Source organism: Protopterus annectens, chromosome 4.part0 (genome assembly GCF_019279795.1).
Source record: "Protopterus annectens isolate FY-2018-M chromosome 4.part0, PAN1.0, whole genome shotgun sequence".
Classification (NCBI taxonomy): domain Eukaryota; kingdom Metazoa; phylum Chordata; order Ceratodontiformes; family Protopteridae; genus Protopterus; species Protopterus annectens.
The window spans coordinates 1,470,722,978-1,470,750,519 of record NC_056733.1 but is presented as its reverse complement, the minus strand read 5'-3'; positions in this window follow the sequence as shown (position 1 = coordinate 1,470,750,519).

Below are 27,542 nucleotides of genomic sequence, written 5' to 3'. Positions count from 1 at the left end.
CACTGTTTGTCCTGTTCACATGTACGTTGCCTGTGACACATTGCACATGACTTACCTGGCATTTGTCCACGTGAGCAGTCATATATGCCAGTGCTAACTAATCACAGGCACTACACCCTCACATACTCACCTTCTGTACCTTGTTCCCCATTGGCCCTATGTGCTGTTAATCGCCATGGCAATCACAATACTATGGTAGCATGTGCAAAGGTCACTTGTCAGTCACCTCTATGGTACAGTTGTGGAATATGTCGGTCATGTGGCAATGTCACAGCTGCCACATGTACACAGTCAACCCTCTCCCCTACACATGGACGTACAACACATGTATGAGATGCAACCACATAGCCAAACTGGGGACTAAGCACTCTGAACCCAGTACTGGCATAACCTGTCAGGTGGCATGAGATACTACAGTGACTACAATACCAGTCTGATGTAGACCTACACTGACAGCAATCCAAACACGTGAACACACTGGGCCATTCGTGAAGCCTCAGAATAGCATCCTGCCTGAGCAGCAGACACCTCTGCAGCTGGCACACAGGCATACGTTAAGCTGGAACACAGCACGTGCAACACATAGCACACAAATCCTGTGTGCCAAACAGTCACAGCCTGTACGGCTAGACAACACACCTGCTACAGTTGTGTTAGGTACCTTTATTGTCCGGTACAGTGAGGTCCCGCTCACCAGGCTGGACAAGGTGAAGGTCACAGTGACATGCCCATGGGGCACTATGGTCCACCACATAACACAAGCATACAGGTCAGTCAGAGGCATGGACACATATGACTCAGTCATTGTCCATGCCACTGTGGCTGACCTGTGATGTACCTCCCTGGACTACATGATAGGGAACATGGAAGGGCTCTCTGAGCATGTGGCACAGGCTGGTATGACCCTGACCTTGGTTGGCATCATACCCTCACCAGGAATGTGGACGTATTACTGAATGCTGATGAATTACTGTAGCTATAACACCCTAGCTGAAAGGTTCCTAGCATGTAGTCACTGCATTGCTATGGAACAACTTGTTACCACTCCCACAACAGGTGAAAACATGCAGCACCTGTTCATCAACAACATATGCCCCAGACCACATGTGTATCTCTTGCTGCTAGGATGATACCATATACAACTCACACTGTATATACACATACCACATGCAGCACCCCCACAGAAGACTACAGTCATAATGTTATCCAGTGCAAATACCATGTATTCACATGTGGCAGGCGTCAGACATGGGAACTATTGAAGGTCACAGGTACATATGTGTATTTGGCACACACATACATCATCTGTGTCCATTGCCATTACTGGTTTAATCGATGTCATGCATTATTGTGAACAACAACCCACGCACATGGCATGCGTAGAATTCAAAGCCATAACTAACTGTGCTATGACAGTAGTGAGAGACGCAGTAGCAGAGCGTGCTATTTGCATTACTGGAAGATTTGCCCTCTTCTGCTGTACTTGTAGGGTGCTGACATCCTCTCTGTGTAGAGATTGGAATATGCAGCAGCTGGTGTGTTGTACTGGTTGCCAAAAGGGTCAGTTCTGTCACACATGTAATTGGACACACCCTACTTCCACCCCCCCCCACACACACACTTGCAGGATTCAAACCCCTACCTAACTATGTTATGAAACTCAAGATGGACGCATTAGCGGAGCGCACTATTCGCATTACTGGGAGGTTTCCCTTTTCCTGCTCTACTTATAGGGTGCTGACATCATCAGTGTTTAGAAAGGGGAATTTGCATCCTGTAGTGTGTTCTCCTAGTTGCCAAAAGGGACATTTCCCTCATACAGAATTGCACACACACTAACCCCCCTCATCCAAACACACATACTTGTCGGATTCAAACTCCTATCTAACTATGTTATGACACTCAAGACGGACACATTAGCAGAGCGCGCTATTCGCATTATTGGGAGGTTTCCCTTCTCCTGCTGTACTTATAGGGTGCTGACATCATTGGTGTTTAGAAAGGGGAATGTGCATCCTGTAGTGTGTTCTCCTAGTTGCCAAAAGGGACATTTCCCTCACACAGAATTGCACACACACTAACCCCCCTCATCCAAACACACACACTTGTCATTTACAGGATTCAAACCCCTACTTAACTATGTTATGACACTCAAGACGGATGCATTAGCAGAGCGTGCTATTCACATTACTGGAAGTTTTTCCTTCTCCTTCTGTACTTATAGGGTGCTGACATCATCAGTGTTTAGAAAGAGGAATGTGCATCCTGTAGTGTGTTCTCCTAGTTGCCAAAAGGGACATTTCTTTCATACAGAATTGCACACACACACTAACCCCCCCTCCACACATACTGAGCATTTGCAGGATTTAAACCCCTACCTAACTATGTTATGACACTCGAGACAGATGCATTAGCAGAGCGTGCTATTCGCATTACTGTGAGGTTTTCCTTCTCCTGCTTTACTTATAGGGTGCTGACATCATCAGTGTTTAGAAAGGGGAATGTGCATCCTGTAGTGTGTTCTCCTACTTGCCAAAAGAGACATTCCTTTCCTACAGAATGGCACACACACTAACCCCTCTCCACACAGACTGAGCATTTGCAGGATTTAAACCCCTACCTAACTATATTATGACACTCAAGACAGAAACATTAGCACAGCGCGCTATTCGCATTAGTGGGAGGTTTCCCTTCTCCGGCTGTACTTATAGGGTGCTGACATCATCAGTGTTTAGAAAGAGGAATGTGCATCCTGTAGTGTGTTTTCCTAGTTGCCAAAAGGGACATTTCTCTCACACAGAATTGCACACACACTAACCCCCTTCACCCAAACACACACAGTGAGCATTTGCAGGATTCAAACCCCTACCTAATTATGTTATGACACTCGAGATGGCTGCATTAGCGGAGCTTGCTATTCGCATTACTGAGAAGTTTTCCTTCTCCTGCTGTACTTATACGGTGCTGACATCATCAGTGTTTAGAAAGGGGAATGTGCATCCTGTAGTGTGTTTTCCCAGGTGCCAAAAGGGACATTATCCTCACACAGAATTGCACACACACTGACCCCGCTCACCCACACACACACACACACACACACTAAGCAACTGCAGGATTCAGACCCCTACCTAACTCTATTATGACACTTGAGGGAGACGCATTAGCAGAGCGCACTATCCGAATTACTGGGCATCTGCTCTGCACCTGCAGTATTGATAGGATGCTGACATCATTATTTCTACAGAGGTATGTACATCTAGTACTACCTGTCAGGTGGGGGATAGCATATATATGCATTTGCAGCCACCTACTTCAGGGTCAGATATGCACATCAGCACTGGCAGGTTATGTTCTATACCATGCTTCATGACCACAGGACCTGTAACACACAACACAACCAGTTCAGACCACCCCTCCCACATCCAGGACACATACTTTGCTTCCCTGGGAACAGTGCCAAGATATGCAGGTGTTCACATACACCATTCCAGTTGTTAACGTCAGGTACAGGTATATTGTGTGTGGGAACTACTCAGGCCTCTACAACATTACCCTACAGCCACTACAATTTGTGAGTCCATGTGCTATGGCAGAACCACTCACCACAGCCACAAGGGGAATACATATTGCACCTGATCATCTGCAACATGGGTACTCACTGTTCCACACCAGAGGTAGACCACCATTGTTGATATCTGACCATACCCACCTTTCCCTGGACATCCATATCCCATCCCACCCCCAGGCAAGGTTGTCACTGCAAACAAAGTGTATTTATCAAAAGCAGACTTTACACTTGTGAAGACTGGGGTGGAAGACTTCAAAGGACCCATGTTGGGGGAGTATACAGGCCACTCTGCATAATCCTTGACAATTGCATTCTATGAGCATGTGGAAGGTTTGCATTGATCATGCTATCCCAAATATACCCATGACTCCTCCACAACAGGACACCTGTCAGGTGTACACCAGCCATATATGAGCTGTCCAACAGACAGAGTGAGCTAATACATTGCAGAGCAGTAGCCCACAGAGGTAGGACATCTCTGAACAGTACTGGCACGACACTTCAATCCCTCATAATCATCACGACAAAGTGTTGACAGTGAAATTGTCCAGACAATGCAGATAAGGCTCCCCTCAGTCTGTTATTGACACCCACTTACTGTTAGAGGTCCTCACCAACCCTCTTCCAGCACACACCAACAACATGGATGTGGCTTAGCAAATTCAACTCCTGGGATCTCCACTGTGTCCCTGCTTGCCGGAGGCACAGCACACTAGCCCCACACGGTGCCTTATGTGACCTACTTTACAGTGGCACAGTAGCCTACTGTACTGGGGAGGCAGACGCCAAGCACACTCTGGCTAAGCTGTCATTCCCTAGGGCAAACAGCCTAGTGTTGACCTCTACACCCATATGTTTAATTGTCAGATGCACAATATTTGTTGCTGATAGACTGTTTGCAGGTCTTTATTGCCATAGCATTCCCTGTTTCTATGAACAACTTGTGTATCTGTGGAAGATAATCCACAAACGAAAAATGAAACTAAGTAATTTCCACAGTAAACGAACCACAAACTACGAAAATTGATTCAAGGTGACTGAATAAAGCATGGAACACCAAATTAGCGCTTTCATTCACTTTATTTAACGTGAACTTCCTCAGAAAACAACTTACCCAACCATTCCAACAGTTTAAATAATATATTACCCATCACATGACTTGTAATATAATTAAATTGATTGACTAATTAATTAATTGATTTCTTTAAAAATATATAAATTGTAAATATACATATATTATACATACATAAATCATTATAAACAATATATAAACAATATTTCTTATGTGATATATATAAAACATTTTAGCTAAATAAATATAAATGTATATATAAAATGTTATTAAAATTACTTTGTCTGTAAAAAACATTTTATGTTTATTACTTTATTTAGACCTGGAGCCTGGTCCGCTCCTAAATAAACCTGCCAAATAGACTCTCTACATTCTAGTTCAAGTTTTTTGTTGCCACTAAATACATTATTGTCAACACTATCTAGAACTGAAAAAATAAACTTTTTAAAGTTATTACATTTAATAGAATGCTTGCCTAGTGCATTTGTCATGTCCTTTTTCTTGATGGCTAAAATGTGTTCACTAATTCTTTTTTTGAAACACATTGTAGTCATTCCTACATAGTAGCTTGGACATGTCTGGCACTGTGCAACATAAATTACCATTTCACTATGGCAAGTGTAATATTTTTTGGACCAATGCGTAATACTTATATGAGAAAAGTAAACTGAAGAATTACTAATATATCTACACTGTTTACAGTGGAAACACGCATATGTACCTCTAGTATTGATAGTGGCCTTTTTTGTTGTATCCATGGTGTCCACCTTCTTCTCTAACAAACTCTTAAGATTCACAACTTTCTTAAAAGTAAAATTTGGTTTTACACCAATCACTTTGACTAAATCCTGATTACCCAAAACTATCTTCCAATTATCAACTATAATCTCTTTGATAAGTCACATTTCATTGGAGATGGGCAAAACAAATGCATTAATAAATTCTTTATCTACAGTTGAAATATTGTTAGTAATAGAAACTAATGAACTAACAGATAAAATAGGTCCAGCTTTGCTATTCCTTAACAACATAACTTCCCTTTCAATTGAGTGCAGCCAGGAAACATGGTAACCTCTGTCAAGAAAGAATTTTCTTAAAACTCTCATTTCATTGTAAAAGATATTGTTCTGAGATGTCAATCTACTCAGTCTAATGTATTGCCCTTTAATGACACCCCTTTTCATGTGCAATGGATGTATACTGTCTTTGTGCAAATACTGATTCGCAAATGTTGATTTTCTATATATCTTACTGAAAAATTGTTTGTCTGTAGAATCATAAGACAGATTTAAATCCAGAAAATTCAAAGTGGTCCCATAACCACCAACTGAAAATTTTAAAAAATCAGTAGTACTATTTAAATAACTGACAAAACCATTAAATTCATCTAATGTACCATGCCATAGAAAAAACAAATCATCTATATAGCGACAGTAAAAAATATTCTTATCAATGTAACAACTGTCATCAATAAAGATGTTCTCCCAATTGGCCATTGTCAGATTTGCATATGCTGGAGCCACCCTTGCACCCATTGCAACACCAGAAATTTGCCTATAAAGATTACCATTAAATGTAAAAAAAATATTGTCCAATACAAGTTCCATTAAAGTACACACTGTATTAACTTTTGTATTACTTAAATCAGTGTGTTTTGATAGATATTCCCTCAAATATTCAATACCTACCTCACTATTGATACTGGTGTATAATGACTGAACATCTAATGATGCCATACAAAAATCTGTAACTGATGGTTTTAAATCTCTCAGTAATTCAAGTAGATGGTGGTTGGATTACATTTTAAACCCTATAGTTCAGGCTTCAAGACACTATTTAAAAGACTCTTGGCATCTACTTGAATTACTGAGAGATTTAAAACCATCAGTTGCAGATTTTTGTATGGCATCATTAAATGTTCAGTCATTATACACCAGTATCAATAGTGAGGTAGGTATTGAATATTTGAGGGAATATCTATCAAAACACACTGATTTAAGTAATACAAAAGTTAATACAGTGTGTACTTTAATGGAACTTGTATTGGACAATAATTTTTTTACATTTAATGGTAATCTTTATAGGCAAATTGCTGGTGTTGCAAGGGTGGCTCCAGCATATGCAAATCTGACAATGGCCAATTGGGAGAACATCTTTATTGATGACAGTTGTTACATTGATAAGATTATTTTTTACTGTCGCTATATAGATGATTTGTTTTTTCTATGGCATGGTACATTAGATGAATTTAATGGTTTTGTCAGTTATTTAAATAGTACTACTGATTTTTTAAAATTTTCAGTTGGTGGTTATGGGACCACTTTGAATTTTCTGGATTTAAATCTGTCTTATGATTCTACAGACAAACAATTTTTCAGTAAGATATATAGAAAATCAACATTTGAATCAGTATTTGCACAAAGACAGTATACATCCATTGCACATGAAAGGGTGTCATTAAAGGCACATTAGACTGAGTAGATTGACATCTCAGAACAATATCTTTACAATGAAATGAGAGTTTTAAGAAAATTCTTTCTTGACAGAGGTTACCATTTCTGGCTGCACTCAATTGAAAGGAAGTTATGTTGTTAAGGAACAAAGCTGGACCTATTTTATCTATTAGTTCATTAGTTTCTATTAACAATATTTCAACTGTAGATAAAGAATTTATTAATGCATTTGTTTTGCCCATCTCCAATGAAATGTGGCTTATCAAAGAGATTATAGTTGATAATTGGAAGATAGTTTTGGGTAATCAGGATTTAGTCAAAGTGATTGGTGTAAAACCAAATTTTACTTTTAAGAAAGTTGTGAATCTTAAGAGTTTGTTAGAGAAAAAGGTGGACAGCATGGATACAACAAAAAAGGCCACTATCAATACTAGAGGTACATATGCGTGTTTCCACTGTAAACAGTGTAGATATATTAGTAATTCTTCTTCAGTTTACTTTTCTCATATAAGTATTACGCATTGGTCCAAAAAATATTACACTTGCCATAGTGAAATGGTAATTTATGTTGCACAGTGCCAGACATGCCCAAGCTACTATGTAGGAATGACTACAAGGTGTTTCAAAAAAAGAATTAGTGAACACATTTTAGCCATCAAGAAAAAGGACATGACAAATGCACTAGGCAAGCATTCTATTAAATGTAATAACTTTAAAAAGTTTATTTTTTCAGTTCTAGATAGTGTTGACAATAGTGTATTTAGTGGCAACAAAAAACTTGAACTAGAATGTAGAGAGTCTATTTGGCAGGTTTATTTAGGAGCGGACCAGGCTCCAGGTCTAAATGAAGTAATAAACATAAAATGTTTTTTACAGACAAAGTAATTTTAATAACATTTTATATATACATTTATATTTATTTAGTTAAAATGTTTTATATATATCACATAAGAAATATTGTTTATATATTGTTTATGATTTATGTATGTATAATATATGTATATTTACAATTTATATATTTTTAAAGAAATCAATTAATTAATTAGTTAATCAATTTAATTATATTACAAGTCATGTGATGGGTAATATATTATTTAAACTGTTGGAATGGTTGGGTAAGTTGTTTTCTGAGGAAGTTCACGTTAAATAAAGTGAATGAAAGCGCTAATTTGGTGTTCCATGCTTTATTCAGTCACCTTGAATCAATTTTCGTAGTTTGTGGTTCGTTATCTGTGGAAGATGTTTGAATATGAGAGGGATCCACTATATCACTTATGTCTCTGTAGTCATTTAACTGTGTGCACTGGGCAGATTGCTGTAATGTGGTTGGTTCCTGGAATAACACATGCAAATACCAGATATGTGTGGCCAACTGCTAAACTGAGATTTGGCCTAAGTGTGTGAGCATGCCCAGTTCAGGCTTTCCATGGCATGTTGTCTGACATATGTCTCATTTATCAAAGTGTGCGAGCATGCCCAGTGTGAGCTTTCCATATGTTGAACTCTGCAGCCCACCACATTTGTGGATGAGTGTGAACTTCAACAATATCTCACGTTTATGGTTGTGTGTTGTGTGTCATGTTGTGTACTTACTTTCCAACTGCTTTGTGTCTGAACACAACAGGGATTATACTGTGCCTGCAGGGTTTGCATGGGATACTTTGCATACAGTTGTCAACATCCTTTCATACTTACCTAACACTGTAGTACCGTATAGTGTACTGGTTCAGTACTTTCACTGTGGTGGGCAGTATCCTGGGCTTTAGTCCTATCACTGCTTTACATTTTCATAGTGAGCACAACAGACTGGTTAGGGGCCAGTTATGCACATCTGACCATGTTGCATTATGTTCAGATATGAACTACTTAAACCAGGCTTGTCCAACATTGGTAGTGTATTCCACAACATAGGTGGACATTGGCAAACACTATTGATGTGCCCTAGGCCATTTCTAATGCTAGTCGGAGAGTGTGTTTGTCCTTCGACACACATTGTAAGTGGAGTTTGCCATGACATATGTCATGGTTAGTATACTGTGCCTCCATCTACCTGTGACATAACAGTGATACCCAGGGTAAACCTACCATCTCCCATCCGCTCATCAAGATTCCTCTTGAGGAGAGTCGATGAGTGACTCTCTGGCTAACCTGTACTGGGAGTTTACTCAAGAGTGGGGGTGGCTTCTGTGTTATGGATCATTCAGTACAGCTTGTCCTATGTATGTCAGTGCTGGGGTTCAGGTCTCTCATGTGCATAGCTCACTGCCATTCAGATTGCACAAGGTGCAGCATGTTCATTGATTCCAGCTTGGACATGGCTTTATACATCAGGCACAGCCTGCCTCTGGGTGGGCAGTATGGCAGTGTGTGGAGCTGCAGTTTGTTTAATCAGGCAATACATGGCATCTGTTCAAGCTCTTTGATACTCCTGGTGAGGTACTTTTGGGGACTTTACAGGTGATGGAGGTGTCTGCTGAGGTACATCCCACAGGGGCTATTGTAGTCAATTGTAATGCTGATGAAGGATGACTGCAGAGCCACAATGACCTCTCCTTATCTAGATCTGACAACCTTCATGATTAGGTGGGTATATGGTATGTTTCTGTAACCACTACAGCCACATGCTTGTCCAATGCAGGATATCTATCAACTTGTGTCCCCAGGTCTCTCATTACATGTTAAGTACTTAATGGGTTAACACCTATGTGGTAATTGGTGGGCACTTACTGTATTTCCACAGGGGTTGACTATACACTTTTCTGCAATTAGCTTGCTGACATGGCTATGGCACCAGTTGTCTGTTTCTATGTGGCCCTTTTGTGGGATGCTTGTGTCAGCTGGAGGGTCAGATATGGTGGCCAGTTTGTAGTCCTCTGCAAACTTGTTCAGACACAGTCCTTCCATGTTGGCCTGTACCTATGGGACATATATACCAAACGATGGAGGTCCCAGGGCCAAGCCTTGTGGGATGCCAGTTATATCTGGTTTGTAGTCTGACATGGCTGCAACCTGTCTGACCATGTCAGTTCTGTCCTTGGTCTGGTTTACAACCCTTCTACTGACATAGGGGTTTATATTTAAGCTGGTGAGCTTATCTATAATGAACACGTGGGGTATTGTATGGAAGCCTTTGCAAGGTCCAGCTACGCTGTGTGGAACACATTGCCTTCATCAATGACCTTAACGACTGTTTCAAATGAGTCAAACATGTTTAAGGGGTAGGATCTGCACTTAAGAAAGCCACACTGGGTAGGGTCCAGTGTCAGTAGGTCCCCAATATCTTTATGTCTGCGGTACATGCTGATCCTTTCCATAGCTGTGCAGACCAATATTGTCAGGATTCTGGGGTAGTAGTTTGCAGTATCCATTCAGGCAACACCTTTGTTGAGAAGGACCACTGTTGTTGTACACTGCTCTTTGGGTACATATCCTGTGGTAAGGCTGACATTGAGCAGTAGTGTTATTTGGCATTCCATTCTTCTTGGAGTCCATGTTGGACTCAGCCCAGGACACCATCTCATACCATTGATGCTGTGTGTTTTGCTTTGTAGATGCTGGCTGTTACCTCAGCATCTGCAATGTCAGGGGGCCAGCAGTCTGCTGGGATAGATATTTTGCATTTTTTTTTTTTGGGGGGGGGGGTTTGCACTGCACCTGTCAGGTTGGATGTTGGCAATATGTGTGTGTGTTTGGTATGTTGCATATCTGTGAATTCCCAACAAGGTTCCTACCATCAGTTAAGAAAGCCTTGTGATTATCCTTAGTGTCCTGTACAATTTGTATCTTCATAGGTTCATAGGTTCATATTAGGCTATCCACCCTAGGGCATTTATAAGCCTAGCCAGAGTGTGTGTGGCTTTTGCCACCCCTTGCTATGTGAATATTATGGCCATTTATGATTTACTGTACTGTGCCTCTGTCTGGACATGACACAGTGAAGACCCCCAGTGTACATCTACGATCATCCATCTACTTGGCAAGATTCCTGTTGAAGAATGTCAGTGAGGGGCTCTGCCTAACATGGAGTGGGACTCTGTTCCAGGGTGTAGGGAGCCTCTGGGTTATATATCTGTCCCTCCAGCACATCCTATTTCATTATGTGTTGAGGTTGACATCTCTCTCTCTCACAGCTCCGATGGATTTGGGTTTTCTGGGGTGGAGCATGTCCATTACTCCTGTGTTGGACATGGCCTTGTACAACAGGCATACAACACCTCTGTGTAGGCAGTATGTGACTGCATTCAGCTGGGGTGTCTACAGCCAGGCAGCATATGACATATATTTGAGACCCTTTATCCTCTTGGTGAGGTACCTTTGAGGTCTTTCTAACTGCTGCAGGTGTCGGGTAAGGTACATCCCAAATGAGGCATTGTACTAGATTATGGGTCTGATAAGAGAACAGTATAGGGGCACAATGACCTCTGTTGACCTAGATGTGAATCCTTTCATGATACGGTGTCCAATATAGACAGTCTTCCTAGCCACATTGGCAATGTGAGTGTCACATCCCTAGGTCCCTGATTACTCCTTCCATACATAATGGATTACCACCTATGTGGTAATTTGTGAGTACCTTGTTTGGTATTTGGTGAGACATTCATACTGTCCAGTGTCTTCAGGATGGCTAGGTGGGGTTCCTGTGTATGAGAGTGTGGTCTGTAGCATGCTACAGACTGTACAGCAGTTTTGCTTATGGTTAGTTGCACATGGGTGGTCTCCGATGCTTCGTGCATTGTCAGTTACCTGGACATGTGGGTGTCTGTGCTGAATATGGATACTCCCCCTCCTTTTATGTTTGGTCCAGGTTTTGGGGCCATAACACATGATATGAGGTATAACCTGGTAGTGCTGGTGTGCTGTCAGGAGCCTTGCTGCAGGTTTCTGTCACTGCACATGGACATCAATGTTGTCCATATTGGGGAGGGCCTCGGGAGCATGCATATTGAGGTTTACACATCTGGCATTGGTCAGCATTACCCTTATGTTTCTTTCCACTTATGTTTTCTAGGGTGGTGGGTTAGTCTTTTCAGCCTTGCCTACGAAAGGCTCTATGGAGGTGGCAAAAGCCTTATCCAATATCCAGACGCCCAGGGGTGACAGGTGCAAGCCATCCCTGGAACAGCAGCGTGGCTTGTCAAGCATGACATCCCAAGCAGACAGACATTGGATCCCCTTGGAATGACACCAGTAATTGTGCCACTTGTTAAAGCTGATCATTCTGTGTTTGTACTGTGGCATCATTCTTGGTGAGGGTAGGATGCTGCAAACAGTCAGTGTCATACCGGCCTGGACTACATAATCGGAGAGCTCATCTATGTCTCTTTTCATGTAGTCCGGGGAGGTACATCTCAGGTCATTCATGCCAGCATGGACAATGACTGCATCATATTTCTACTTGCTTTGGGGTGACCTGTGTACTTGTGTTATGTGGCGTATTGTAGCAGCCTACAGGCAGCTTACTGTACCCTTTCCCTTGTTCAGTCTGGTGAGCGGGACAGCAGTGTGTCTGACTATGGAGTCACCTATTACAACTGTATCAGGCATGTTGTTTCTCCTTCTGGCCTGTGACTGTTTGGCACACCAGCTTTGTGTACTATGTGTTGCATGTGCTATGTTTGGAGGTAGTGGTTGCTTGGGTGTCTGCTTTGGAGGCCTCTGTTGATGTGGTGTGTTTGTAATTAGGGCCTCCGGGAATGTTTTTCTGTGCCTATGTCTTTGGTTTGCAGTTGTGATAGGTCTATGTGGGACTGGGTTTGTGGTGTGTGTGGTTACCTTCTCCTCCTGACTAGTTTTGACAGTACTGAGTTGAGGGAGCTCAGCCTCCAGTTTGGATAAATGGTTGCATCTCTCACATATATTTGTATTTCTTGGGGGGAGTTGAGGGTTGTCTGTGTACTTGGGGCAGGTGTAACATTGCCTCAAGATTCACAGATTCAACTTGTTGTAGCTGGCCTTAGTGGATTGTATGTGTGGACATATTTTATTGCCATACTACTGATCAGTGATTACTTCCCTTTTTATGTTTGCTCTATCATGTAGTAGCTTCCTCATTCTCTTGCATGGTTTGGTAATGGCTGGAGTCCACCATGCCAGATGCCTGTGTGTATGGCATTGTGTCTTGATTTTATTTGGGATTGCATAATCCAAGCATTCCTGGCAGTGTTCACGGAATGCCTGTATAACAGGTTCTGAGGTGTGGCCCATATTTTGCACCTGCATAGGGCCTTTAATGGATTCCACATCAGTTTGGAGGAGTGCAACTTTTGCTTTACACATGTTTTGCACTGTGGTTTTCTGGCCAGGGACTGTGGTCAGGATGTGTATATCCGGTGTGATTACTCTATGTTCTGGTCTTACCAGTGAGGGATACACTTCTCATCTTGCCCTCCAGTACCCATGTTGCTGATTATCACATCCAGTATGCTTACCCCTCTTGTGGGAGTGGTATGTTGTTCCTGGGCATTTTGGTTTATGGATTCTAGGAACTTTTGTCCTACAGTGTTGGAGCTAGTATAATGCTCCCAGTCTATGTTTGGGTATTTTCAGTCACCCAATATAATGTGGTTTGGAGGGCTTGATATATTTATGTATTCCAACATAGGCCAAGTGCAGTTCCTGGTGTTAGGATGGTAGTCTGTAGCAGGCTATAAACTGGGAGGCAGTTTTAGCCACTGTTACTTGACCATGGCTAGTCCATGCTGCTTCTTGTTGTGGTACCAACATGGGGTGTGGTTATCCTTGACAATTATTGCTAGTCACCCTCCTTTTGTAGCTTGTTCCATGTTTTGAGGCTGTACAGCACAGTATGAGGTGTAACCTGGTAGTGATAGGGTGCTGTTGTGAGCCTTGACCCAGTTTTCTGTTACAGGACAGATATCAACATTCCCCATACTGGGGAGTTTAGACTGCATGCATCTTGCTGTTTAGACTTCTGGCATTGGGTAGCATTACATCTAGGTTCTTATCCCTTGTGATACCTATGGAGGTGGGTTTGTGTTTTGAGCCTTACCTATTCAGGGCACGCTGTGGGTAACAACAGCCTTTGCCAGTATCCATAAGGCCTGGACTGATAGGTGCACACCACCCCTAGCAGGTGGAGCATCATGTCATGCTCAGCATGTCATCCCAGGCTGGCACACATTGGATCCCCTTTGACTAACTGCAATACTTCAGCCAATTATTGCAATTGATCATCTCATCGTCATATTGTGGCATCATGCTTGGTGAGGGTAGGATGTTAGTTAGGGTCATCAAGTGTGCATATACTACATGGTGTTACATTGCTTAACACATGGCATTCATGCCTCAGGTGGTGCTGCAGGGCTGCCTCTGTCGGATGCACATACTACACTCCCTGTACATGTTTGAGAGCAGGTTATGTCATTTTAGGCATCCCTGTTATTATATGAGTGAGTCAGAGAGGGGTATCATTCCCAGGGTTCCTACTGAGCCAGTGTATGTGCTATGCGTTGCCTCTTTGCCAAGGCCAGGGCATACTGGGCACGCCACCTTCTGCCTACTGGGGCAGGCTCAGGTTGTTCCTCCTCCGAGTCACGCTCTGCCTGTGATGGCCTTGGCAATGGTGGGGGGCTGTTTGGCCCGGCCCTATGCTGGTCCTGCTGCAGCTGTTTTCGCAAGATCATATTATGTAGCATAGCACATACCATGACAATTTGGGTACATGTAGTTGGTGAGACTCCACCAGATGTGTCCAGACACCGGAACCGTGACTTGAGCAGCCCAAACACATGCTCTATTACATTACGTGTTTGTGCATGTGCCTCATTATGGCATTCCTGTTCAGGTGTGTGTGCGTTTCTGATAGGTGTCATCAGCCACGGCTCCAGTGCATAACCTGCATCCCCCACTAGGTGTCCATGTGGGATGTCCCCATTGGCAAATGTCTGGTACAGCTGCGTCAAATGCCAGATATGGGAATCATGGTAGCTCCCAGGGCAGCTAGCACACACATTCATTATTATGCCCTGGGCATCACACATGACCTGGCAGTTGATGGAGGGGAAGCCCTTGCGGTTAATGTAGGCCCTACCCCGCTCACTGGCTGGTGCTTTGATGCGTATGTGCGTGCAGTCTATTGCACCCACTACCTCAGGGTATTCTGCTATTTGCTGGAAGAGATGCATATTGCTGGCCAATACCTCACGGGCATTGGGGAAATATACATGATCACAGACATGTGCTGACATGACATCCAGGAACTGGTGCGGTACCCTGGAGGCTGATGCCTGTGATATCCCCATCATATCACCAGTTGGTCTCTGGAAGGTATCTGTTGCTAGTATTCTTAGGCCAACACATACCTTGGTTTCCACTGGGATGGGTTCCCCTCTGTTGGTTCTGTGTGTGAGGCGTGGCCTGCACTGCTCGACAATTTGCTGCAGGAGGTCTCTGTCCACTCAATAGCGCTCCACTATCTCCAGCTCATGTAACCCGTGGTAGGTGACCCTGGGCCTGTACACTCTTCTCCATCTCCTCACTGTGGGTTGTCTGACACCATTTGCATTGTCACCACCATCAGCAAGTAGCCTATGTCTCCTTATGACAGCTATGGCAGCCCCTAGCATTTCTGCTCTGAGTTCAGCTTTTTCAGTTTTCACTTCTAATAGCTTACTCCTGTCTTGCAGTGTCTCTTGAGAGAAACATCCTGCACTGCTGTTTGCAGACTTTTAAGTGCTTGGCTGTGCTACTATTCTGCCTGTGTAATTGCCTGCTTCTAATTGTTTTCACCTGCTAGCTCCAGCAGTATTCCCTGCTAGCTTCCTACTAATTCTGTTGCTTCCTGTTTCTTCTCTGTTTCCTCAGGGGGGAGCAATGCGCATACCAGCAGAAACATGCTCACAGTGGCTTACACGTGCGCACACATGCTTACACGGTTTAGAATCTTGTTATTCGGGTTAAAACATGCACACACCAGTGCAAACAGTCTTACAAGTCTGCCAACAGGCTCCCACATGCTCAGTCTGCCTTACACATGTGCACACTGCCCTACTGCCTCATGGGCGCTGCGTGCATGCACGCACAGCAAGAAAGTTTGGTGTAAGCAACAGTGTACATCTTCCATTTCTTGACTTTCCCATGCTTATCTTGTGGCACTCCTCTTTCCATGATATGTGTCTGACATCTGTCATGTAAGACTGACCTCCAATGAACTGCATTTCTTTCTGCCATTCCCCCCTGTGATGTCACCTATCTCCTACTCTATTCCTCCCCCTTATGTATCTCTTACCCTACTCAGAATGTGCTCATTTGCTATGTGAGAGTGGAATTCAGTATCCTAACACTCATTTACATCAGATTGCCTACTAATGCTTAGTTACATGTCTAAGACTCAGCTTCCCCCCTTAGCAACCACTAAACGGTGGCCATGTTGTTTTTGGTCTGCTGGTCCCTGCATTGTAAATCCATGTATTGCATAAAATCCACATTTGTGGGTTTATAACCTTCATTTTTATGTTTATATAGCGCAGCACGTTTGCACGGGGCTGCGCTGCGTTTAAAAAAAAAACTATTTATTTCTCATATTTGTATCAGGGTACCTTGCCAATGGCCACATATTTGGCCATTGGCATGCTGCCTGACACATATGCACCCTTTATTTGGAGCTGACATGGCTCCATTGTGTTTTTTGCAGAAACATACTCAGTTGTCAACTGAGTACATGTCTGCAGCTAAAACGGCTCTTACACGGGCTGCTTTGGGCTTTCTGGATCGCTAATCTACCTCATTTGCATGCCTTTCGGCTGCAAGTGAGGTGATTAGCATATCCACGCCCACTCTGTGTAAGAGACGTTTTAGCTGGTCTCTTACACGGAATTTCAGGCTGTTCCTGGATCGCGAGGGCTGCATGGAGTCTTACACTACTCTTAGACTCCGTGCAAGCCTTCGTGAATCCTGCCCAAGGTATTGCACATCTACCGCTGAACCTCCTGATTGCAACATTCTGCTTTCCTTTTCAACTTGCAAAAGGCATGTAAAGTAGCAAATACAAGTTAATTTTGCTGTATGTCTTTATTGTCATTTTATAACTTGGCTTGCAGTTCTTGTTAAATTACTTGTTAGAAAAGCTTGCAACTTTTTCTGTTAGTTATTTGTAAAAGCAATTGCATCTGTTCAGGCTAAGGACATGTCCATGACTGCCCCCCCCCCTCACACACACACACACACACATACTTTAATAGTTTAACTATTGTTAGACAATTTAATTTGGGCTAGGAATGAGTTTGTATGTCTGCAACTAATAACTAAGCCCTTTTAGTCCATAATTAGTAATGTACATGATTTTAAATGTGTCTCTTTACCATTATTTGTGCTAAAGTTGCCTGCAAAAACTGAATGCCTCCTGCTACTATGATTGTTTATCTATGCCCGCTTTGCTCTTCTCCCACACCCAATTACCCAACTACTGCCTGGAATTTTTCATTTATTCCCTATTAACTTATCCCACAATTTAGTACATATTACTCACCCTCTAAGACATATACATTAAAAACCCTCCTCCAGTTTCTATCCTCTGTCAATTCCTGCTGCAGCTCATTCCACAGACTTCAAACTTTCTTTACAGACATTCTCAACCCACTTTTTCCATACACACTTCTGCTGACCAACACCTTTATCCAGCTATTCATACATACACACACACACACACACACACACACACACACACACACACACACACACACACACACACACACACACACACACACACACACACACACACACACACACACACACACACACACACACACACACACACACACACGTGTAAATTATAATATATATAGATATTCATATATATATATATATATATATATATATATATATATACACATAACACACACACACACACACACACACACACACACACACACGTATAAATTCTAACATATATAAATATTCCTATATATATATATATATATATATATATATATATATATATATATATGCACATATCAACACACACACACATACAAGCATGCACACACACACAAACACACATGCACACGCACACACGAACATAAATAAATGCCAATATCACAAAAGCACATTTTTGGATACTCATATACTACTTTGAACTACTCTCCTCATCAATACACATTTTTGGTGTCCTCCCTCATCTATGCACTACTATCGTCTAAACCTCCCCCTGCCAACAAACTCATACCGTACAGCTTTCTGCACACGAACTAACCACAATCCACTAGCTTAACTATCTATATACCACCCTGCAAACATCTCCCACCCTTTACCACACCTCTTTCTCTCCATTTCTCATAACAGTCCTTGCATTAATATATCACACAGCCATCATCTTACCAAACCTCCCACCATCTAAACTCTCACTATCTCAACTCACAATGACAGTAAGTCAGTTGTAGCTGCTTTTTACACTAACAACACTATCCCACTTCACTGCCTTGATATTCCCACATCATACCCCAGCTCCATCACCAGCACACATACATTGCATCAGAAAACCCTCTCTCTCTTTCCCTGTCTAGCTCTTCTTCTCTATACCAATATATATGTTCATATCTGTTCTGTTATAGATATATTAAGGTTAGGAGTAGCACTTTTTTCAGCAGTACTGAAAGTCAGATGCAAATGCAAATGGCTCTATACCTCTACTCACCCCACCTCCATCCTGAAACTTAGTGGAGATATTCACCCTAACCTTGGACCCACACATCAACTACCCACCATGGCCAACCCATTACTTTCCAATGCTTCCAACACAATTTTCTCATCAGGTAATGAATCTAACCTCATTCTTTTTAACTTTAACCTCAGAAGTATCTGCAACAACATTTATAGTATCAATGCATGTTTAGATTTTTACTCTCCAGACATTCTAATCATCACTAAAAGATGGCTAAAACAAAAATAATTAACAACAAAATTGTTCTCCCAGGTTTTAACATACTCACTAATGACAGAAAACTTAAAAGAGCAAGCGGCATTGCTATTATTTATAAAAACAACTTAAAAATAACTCCAGTCCATGTAAAGATCCCAAAATTTAATAATGTTGAACTTCTGATTACATACCTCAAAATCAACCAAAAGAAATCTATATGTAGCTCAGCAGTATACATCTCAGCAGGCAATATTACCACAGCCAAAAATATCCTACACTGGCTATCTGACATTTCCTAGTAAACCGTCATTTTAGGTGACCTGAATATAGACTGGCAATCCATAAACAGCAGCAACCTCATGAATTCTATTCACCTATTTGGCTTCACCCAACTAATAAGCTCCACCACCACCATAATCAACAAAAGCATTAACAGTCAGTCCACACTGGACTGGATATTGACAAGCAAACCTTAACCAAAAAAAAAAAAAAAACAGAACACAAGTAACTCAAAGAAATAAATATCACGAGCGTTCGGTACATGAAGAAATCACTCAACAACGCAAAGTAATTTAAGCGCTTTCGTTCTCTTCACATGTAGAACTTCATCAGAATAAAATCTAAGTCCAAAACAGCCCTTATAAAACAAGAAATCTGTGACAAAATGCACATAATTATCCAATAACAGCTCATTAAATCAAAAAATATATATTGAACTTTCACATTTATGTGTGTGACGTCATGGATTTCTTGCTTTATAAGGGCTGTTTTGGACTTGGACTTTATTCTGATGAAGTTCTATATGTAAATAGAAAAAAGCACTTAAATTACTTTGTGTTGCTGAGTGATTTTTTCGTGTACTGAATGCTCGGGTTATTCATTTTATTCACAAACAAACCCCATAATATAAAATCCTCTGGTTGCTTACCAGATACTATAAGTGACCACCTCCCAAACTATGTAATCAGACAACAACATGCCTTACCCAAACAAATAATGTATAAACAGATACACAAGTTAACCAAATTTAACAAAGACACATTTATTACAGCCCTGTCCCCCTACTACTGGGATGTGTTAAGTGTAATGCCCCTAGATGAAGCAGATGCTCACTTCAATTACACCATCCTAAAATAATAAATGATTTAGCACCAGGTAGGACAAGAACTGCAAAAACTAACACTGCACCGTGGTTGACAAAAGAGACCAAACAGCTCATGCTGCAAAGAGATAAAACTTGGAAAGAATGGTATATGATAAAACACAACATGCCTAACTAAAATTTAGATACCTCCGAGACTGTACCAAGATTCTTATTAAATCTGACAGGAAATCATACTACAGAAATCTGCAACAAAAGTACCAAAACAACCACAAGCTTTTTTGGTCCTCTCTAAATAACCTATTACACCCTGGTCATACCACTAAATCATGTCCTTCCACTTCAAATAACAAAGAGTACATTACCACTCAGTTCAACACTCATTTTATCCAGTCAGTTCTACCACTAATCAATGACCACCTCACTTTACCACTCTAACTTCATCTATTCTTGGAAGCAACATACTGTCTTTCAGTTTTCAGCCTGTCATAACATCAAACATAAAAAAATTATTAGCCATATTAAAAGCTCAGCTACTGATAACCTCACCAACGTGTTGTTCAAAATAGGTGCAGAAGCACTAGCCTTCCCTGTCTTTGTTCTGATCAACCAGTCAATAACTGAAAACTGTGCCGCAGCCATCTGGAAAAAATCCATCATTATACCCCATTCACAAAGGATTTACTTCAACAGAGTTAATAAACTATAGACCTATTGTTTTCTATCACCCCCCCCCCAAATCATTGAGAAAAGTATTCACTCTCAGCTTATGAAACATATAACCAAATATAACCTCCTCTCCAACATCCAGCATGGTTTCAGGCCGAACCACAGCACAACTTCTGCTCTCCTGAACTTCATCAGCATATTTAACCAATACAGGAATGAGGGCAACCTTGTTTCTTCACTTTTCCTTGACCTGTCCAAAGCATTTGACACAGTGTCCCACCAAAAGTTCCTTTCTGAGCTTGCAGCTCTAGGTCTCACTTACCCCTCCCTTTCCTGGTTTCACAGTTATTTATGCAATCATCAGAGGCAACTAAATGGCAACAAAACCTTTCAGCATTTCAAGCAGTCTGTGTTCCTGTTCTCCAAGGATCAATACTCTGTCCCTTCTTTTTAATATTTTCATAAATAAACTTTATTCTGCTACAGTACTTGCCATTCTTGTACAAATACATCAGCAATTCAACCCTTATCTGCTCTGCCGAATCCATAACAAAATTACAGGAAATCACTCAAAAATCTTTCACTGACATTGAAATATGGCTAAAAAATTCTAATTTGCTGCTCAATGCCAAAAAAAATGTTTGTGCTATTTACTCCAAAGCAATACCTTAACCAGAAACACACATTTCATATTACCTCAAGTAATAACACAAAAATAGAAACCATAAGTCAAGATATACTACTCAGAGTCATAATAGATAACCTCAAGTTTCATCTAATAATCACAAAATAATGCTGAACTTCTGATTGCATATCTCAAATATGCAGCATTCAGTACTGTCTTTCGGTGCACTCCAGTCACACTACAGCCATAAGAGTGTTTAGGCTACATTCTTTCTCTCACCAGCTTGATCGAATACTCACCAAAAACCCATCTCTCTCTCTATAGAGCCAAACACTACCTGACAGACTGAGAAAGGATTACATTGGCAGCAACATGCTTTCTTCCTTCTCTGTTATATGCTGTTATATGCTTTTCCTATTCTTACAAATATCAACACTACTTATAAAAATAAACTAGCCTGCTACTTCTGCAAAATAGCTAAATGTGCAGCCAACCATCCTTATAAAACTTACCACTACGTTGCATTAAAACTATTAAACTGGCTTGAACTCTCAAACCACTTGACATGCTCACAGCTACTCACTGCCCACAACTTATTGTACTCTCCAGACAAATGCCCAGCATTACAAAATGATCTACTGTACTATTCACCCACTAGAGAACTTTCGCTCAAGCAACAAATGCTTACTAAGTATCAGTAAGACATTCAACACAGCTGGAGACTGTCTGTACTCCCATTATGTGTCAAAACTCTGGAATGAAATTCCCATATAGTTAAAACAGATAGAAAACTTAAATAGTTTCAAAACTTTGCTTAAACAGAACCTACGCCTAAGATGTCTCTGTTCTTCTGGCTCACTTGGGTAGCTTTACTCAGAGTACTTTTTTCCAACTCTTACAGCCCATTTGCTTACCTATTTTTTGTATCTTATCACTCCTCCAAACACTACATTAATTTCCTAAACTCTAACTCTTCCTCCTCCTCTCACACCTCACCACTAATTACTATTCCTCCTCTGTCCATTTATCTTCCTGATCATTTCCATAATTTCTCCTTTCATATCTCTGATCATCAATTTTTAAGCTCCATTATTACTTGTCTGTCTGTAAATCATTACTAACCGCAAAAACACCCCAGTTTGATCTTTTCCCTACAGCCATCATGCTATAAATGCATTAACTGATATTGTATTTTATTTTTCTAGTCAATAATTAGCCAATTTATATTAATTTCTCTCTTTTTCGTGTTAAAATGCTATGCTCATGTAAGAAGTATTTAAAAACCATGTGAAACTGCAGATGTTTTTACTCTGCAGTTATAAATGTGCATTGTGTTTAACTTAAATGTGGAGTTTTTCTCCCTGGGCATCCGACTTTTTCTGGTCAGCAAAGACAAATAAATAAATAATAAGTAATTTTTTTTCTTTCTTTATTCACCATTTTCCCCACTTTTTCTTTCCACTTCACTTTCTCCTTGTATAAAATAGCATTTTTAAACATCTTTATTGAATGATCACTTGTGACATAGGCAAATTTACATTTATATAAAAGCAATCAAAAAAATAGAAACCATAAGTCAAGATATACTACTCAGAGTCATAATAGATAACCTCAAGTTTCATCTAATAATCACAAAATAATGCTGAACTTCTGATTGCATATCTCAAATATGCAGCATTCAGTACTGTCTTTCGGTGCACTCCAGTCACACTACAGCCATAAGAGTGTTTAGGCTACATTCTTTCTCTCACCAGCTTGATCGAATACTCACCAAAAACCCATCTCTCTCTCTCCATAGAGCCAAACACTACCTGACAGACTGAGAAAGGATTACATTGGCAGCAACATGCTTTCTTCCTTCTCTGTTATATGCTGTTATATGCTTTTCCTATTCTTACAAATATCAACACTACTTATAAAAATAAACTAGCCTGCTACTTCTGCAAAATAGGTAAATGTGCAGCCAACCATCCTTATAAAACTTACCACTATGTTGCATTAAAACAATTAAACTGGCTTGAACTCTCAAACCACTTGACATGCTCACAGCTACTCACTGCCCACAACTTATTGTACTCTCCAGACAAATGCCCAGCATTACAAAATGCTCTACTGTACTATTCACCCACTAGAGAACTTTCGCTCAAGCAACAAATGCTTACTAAGTATCAGTAAGACATTCAACACAGCTGGAGACTGTCTGTACTCCCATTATGTGTCAAAACTCTGGAATGAAATTCCCATATAGTTAAAACAGATAGAAAACTTAAATAGTTTCAAAACTTTGCTTAAACAGAACCTACGCCTAAGATGTCTCTGTTCTTCTGGCTCACTTAGGTAGCTTTACTCAGAGTACTTTTTTCCAACTCTTACAGCCCATTTGCTTACCTATTTTTTGTATCTTATCACTCCTCCAAACACTACATTAATTTCCTAAACTCTAACTCTTCCTCCTCCTCTCACACCTCACCACTAATTACTATTCCTCCTCTGTCCATTTATCTTCCTGATCATTTCCATAATTTCTCCTTTCATATCTCTGATCATCAATTTTTAAGCTCCATTATTACTTGTCTGTCTGTAAATCATTACTAACCACAAAAACACCCCAGTTTGATCTTTTCCCTACAGCCATCATGCTATAAATGCATTAACTGATATTGTATTTTATTTTTCTAGTCAATAATTAGCCAATTTATATTAATTTCTCTCTTTTTCATGTTAAAATGCTATGCTCATGTAAGAAGTATTTAAAAACCATGTGAAACTGCAGATGTTTTTACTCTGCAGTTATAAATGTGCATTGTGTTTAACTTAAATGTGGAGTTTTTCTCCCTGGGCATCCGACTTTTCCTGGTCAGCAAAGACAAATAAATAAATAATAAGTAATTTTTTTTCTTTCTTTATTCACCATTTTCCCCACTTTTTCTTTCCACTTCACTTTCTCCTTGTATAAAATAGCATTTTTAAACATCTTTATTGAATTATCACTTGTGACATAGGCAAATTTACATTTATATAAAAGCAATCAAACTGTATTAACAAGTTCATGTTTACAAACATTATACTTCACATGTATTGCTATGTATCATATAACCTAATGAACATTACAAAAATTATTAAATTCCTGCCCTTTTTTTAAACAAGAAACATATTTATTAAACCATCACTTACGACATAAGCAATCATTACATTTATATAAATGAAAACAATCTAAACGGATACAATCCTAGTTGCAAGCATTTTACATCACAAACCATACTGACATACTCCCAATTGCAAACATTATACATCACTTATAGTCTACCCAATCCTTTTCAGTCAAATATTACATAGCTCATTTAAGTCCTGCCCTCATCTAAACCTCATTCTTCCTTTGTATGTATTGTTTCCACAATTCCCATTTTTTCTTACGCAGTTTGCTCCTACCCTTTTCTAAAGATCTCAATTCCATTTTTTTTTCTCTGTTACTATATTCACTGCTTCTGGTATAGTTGGTTTAGATTTTGATTTCCATTTTCTAGTAATTGTTTTTTGACAGCCAGCATAATTAGACACAGCAAGACCTTATCATGTCTAGTCAATTCCAATTCTGTATCATAGCTCAGAAAAATCATCTCCCTTGTCACACAAATCTGCCCACCCAGCATCTCTGACAGTGCATCCCACAGGGAATCCTTAAAGTCCACCAATTCAATGCACTTCCAGAAAATATGTTCCCAATTACCTCTTTTTTCCCCATCACAATTTGCTGTCTACCTGAGAAAAATTCTCTGGAGTATACTTGGGGTATAAAAATATCTATGTAAACATTTCCAAGCAAAAATCCTAAATCTTCTAGATTTTGTTGCATATTTGGGAGACATACATATACCCTCCCATTGTTTCTTTGTGAATTGCTTATCCAATCTCTCTTCCCAATCCTTTCTAACCTCTTCTGATTGATTCTTAAAGCTATCATGCAATATTTTATATGCGGTACTATTTATTCCTTTTTAATGACAGCTTCTGTTCTAAACTCTACTAAAAACTGTACTTGTGCTGGTCTTTCATTTAAGACCTCCCTATTTCTTTCTCTTTGCCTATACTCTGATATCAATCCTTGATAGGGAAGGCAATCTCTAACCTGCAATCCAAATAAATTCTTAGCATCTTCCCATTCTACCATCTTTCCCTCTCTAGTTATTTGCTCCCAATACCTTGCTACCTTTGACAGTTTTCTCCAATAAATTCCAGCCCCCTCTTGCCTATTGTCTATATCCCTAACTGCAGTCATCCCTATCAGCAGAATCTCTTTTCTCCATTCCCATGTTGGCTTAGTTCGTAGGATAATTTCTGCTACTTTATAGATATAATTTTCTGTATTATTGTTGTTATTCCCCTTAAAGGCTTGCATTCAAAATCCCAGTCTTCCCTTGTTTCTTGACCATCGCCCATTTCATCATCATCCCTTTCCACTTTGAATTATAATTTTCTACTTGTGCTATGTATAGGAGTTTTAACTGTGTAGCTCTGAAATACATCTTCAAATTGGGTAATCCCAATCTGCCCTGTTCTACTGGAAGAATCAGCTTATCCCACTTGACTCCTGCTATCTTCCCTTTCAGCTTTTTATTAATTGCTATCAACAATGTCTCCAGTCCTCTGGCTGATAAAAATATGCCTGGCCTGTATGTAAGACTAATGGGGCTAAAAACATATTAACTGTTGTATCTTACTATTCATGTCCATATAATAAAGCTTCAATTTTTCTCAGTTTTTGTATTATCTTTTGTTTAGCCTCTTCCCACATATCCTTAGCTGCCACACCAGAATAAATTCTAATCCATACTGTTTTGGGGTTCACTCCACTGAGAGGGCTGCCATAAGGGAGTTTAAGTCATATTCTTTCTCTCACCAGCTTCTTATTAATACTGAGTAATGATACTTTGCTGCTTAGTTAACATGCTCTGAATATATCTATTATGAAGAGTGCATGGATGTCATGGATATGAAGAAGTTAGTGCAATGAGTAGCAGTTCAGTGAGGGAGGCTCTGATTCAGAGATGTGCTTATCTCCTGCATTGAAGAGCCAGACTCCCTCTTCGCTGTCCAGTCACAGTGAGAATTTTATTTGCCAAGCCATATGCTTGTTATCTCTTCATTACTTTTATGCACAATTCTTGAATAACTAACATATTCAGAGCAAGGACCAGATGATTTCAAAACATTTGCATGCATTGTGTGGGTCTGTCGCATGCTTCATTCATACAACTGACCAGAGCTTGAGGGGTGTTTTTGTAGGGAGGTAGCTGAGGCAGCAGTGACTGTAAAACCTCAGAAAGTATGGACTGACAGTGATTACCAGCCACAGCATCCTGTATGCTTTATAAATGGTGCAAATATATTTGTTTGTTTTTTTAACAAAGAGGCCTTTCTGCCTTACACTATATTTGCATAATTTGAAGGTGATTTTATTCCAACTGAGGCCCCATATGTCTGAATTGGTAGTAGCTCAGGTGGATGTAAAAGATCCCACAGCACCTATCAAAAAAAATATGGGTTCTTTATTAAAAAGATATGTAAAATACTATTTACACATGTACATATTTACATGGTTACAAAAGTATGCACTGTACAAATTTCCATTCCTTTCTGTTGTTGCCATACAGTTGTATGTTTAAGTATATCACTGCATAAATCTTTATACATAAAACCTTCATGTAACTATTCTTTCATAACTTTTAAGAAGTAATTTTTCTGCCAGTCTGTAAAACTGTTATAAAAAATTGGTATCCTATTCTATCTGATCCTGAAATTGACTGTAAATAACTTGTTTAGCTGCTTTATCTAAGTTATATAAGGAAATTTCATTTTTCATTTCCTTGTTTTCTTGTTCTGCCATTTTTTAACATGATATTTTTTTCTATCTTGAAACACTTTTACATAATTTATTATGGCATTCATAATTTGTCCTTGAGATCTTCTTACCTCTCCTCTATCATCTTTCATTTCTCTCATTGTACTAGTATTCTCTTTAACTATGCTCCTCAGATAAACTTAAACCTCTTCTTTTTTACCCTGTAAATATTATCTTAGCTTAAATAATAACTCTTTAATTATCTCTTGATTCTTTTCATAAATTCTTCACTCTATTGCTTAATATTCTCTGTCATTCCTTTCCAAATCTTTTACAGCA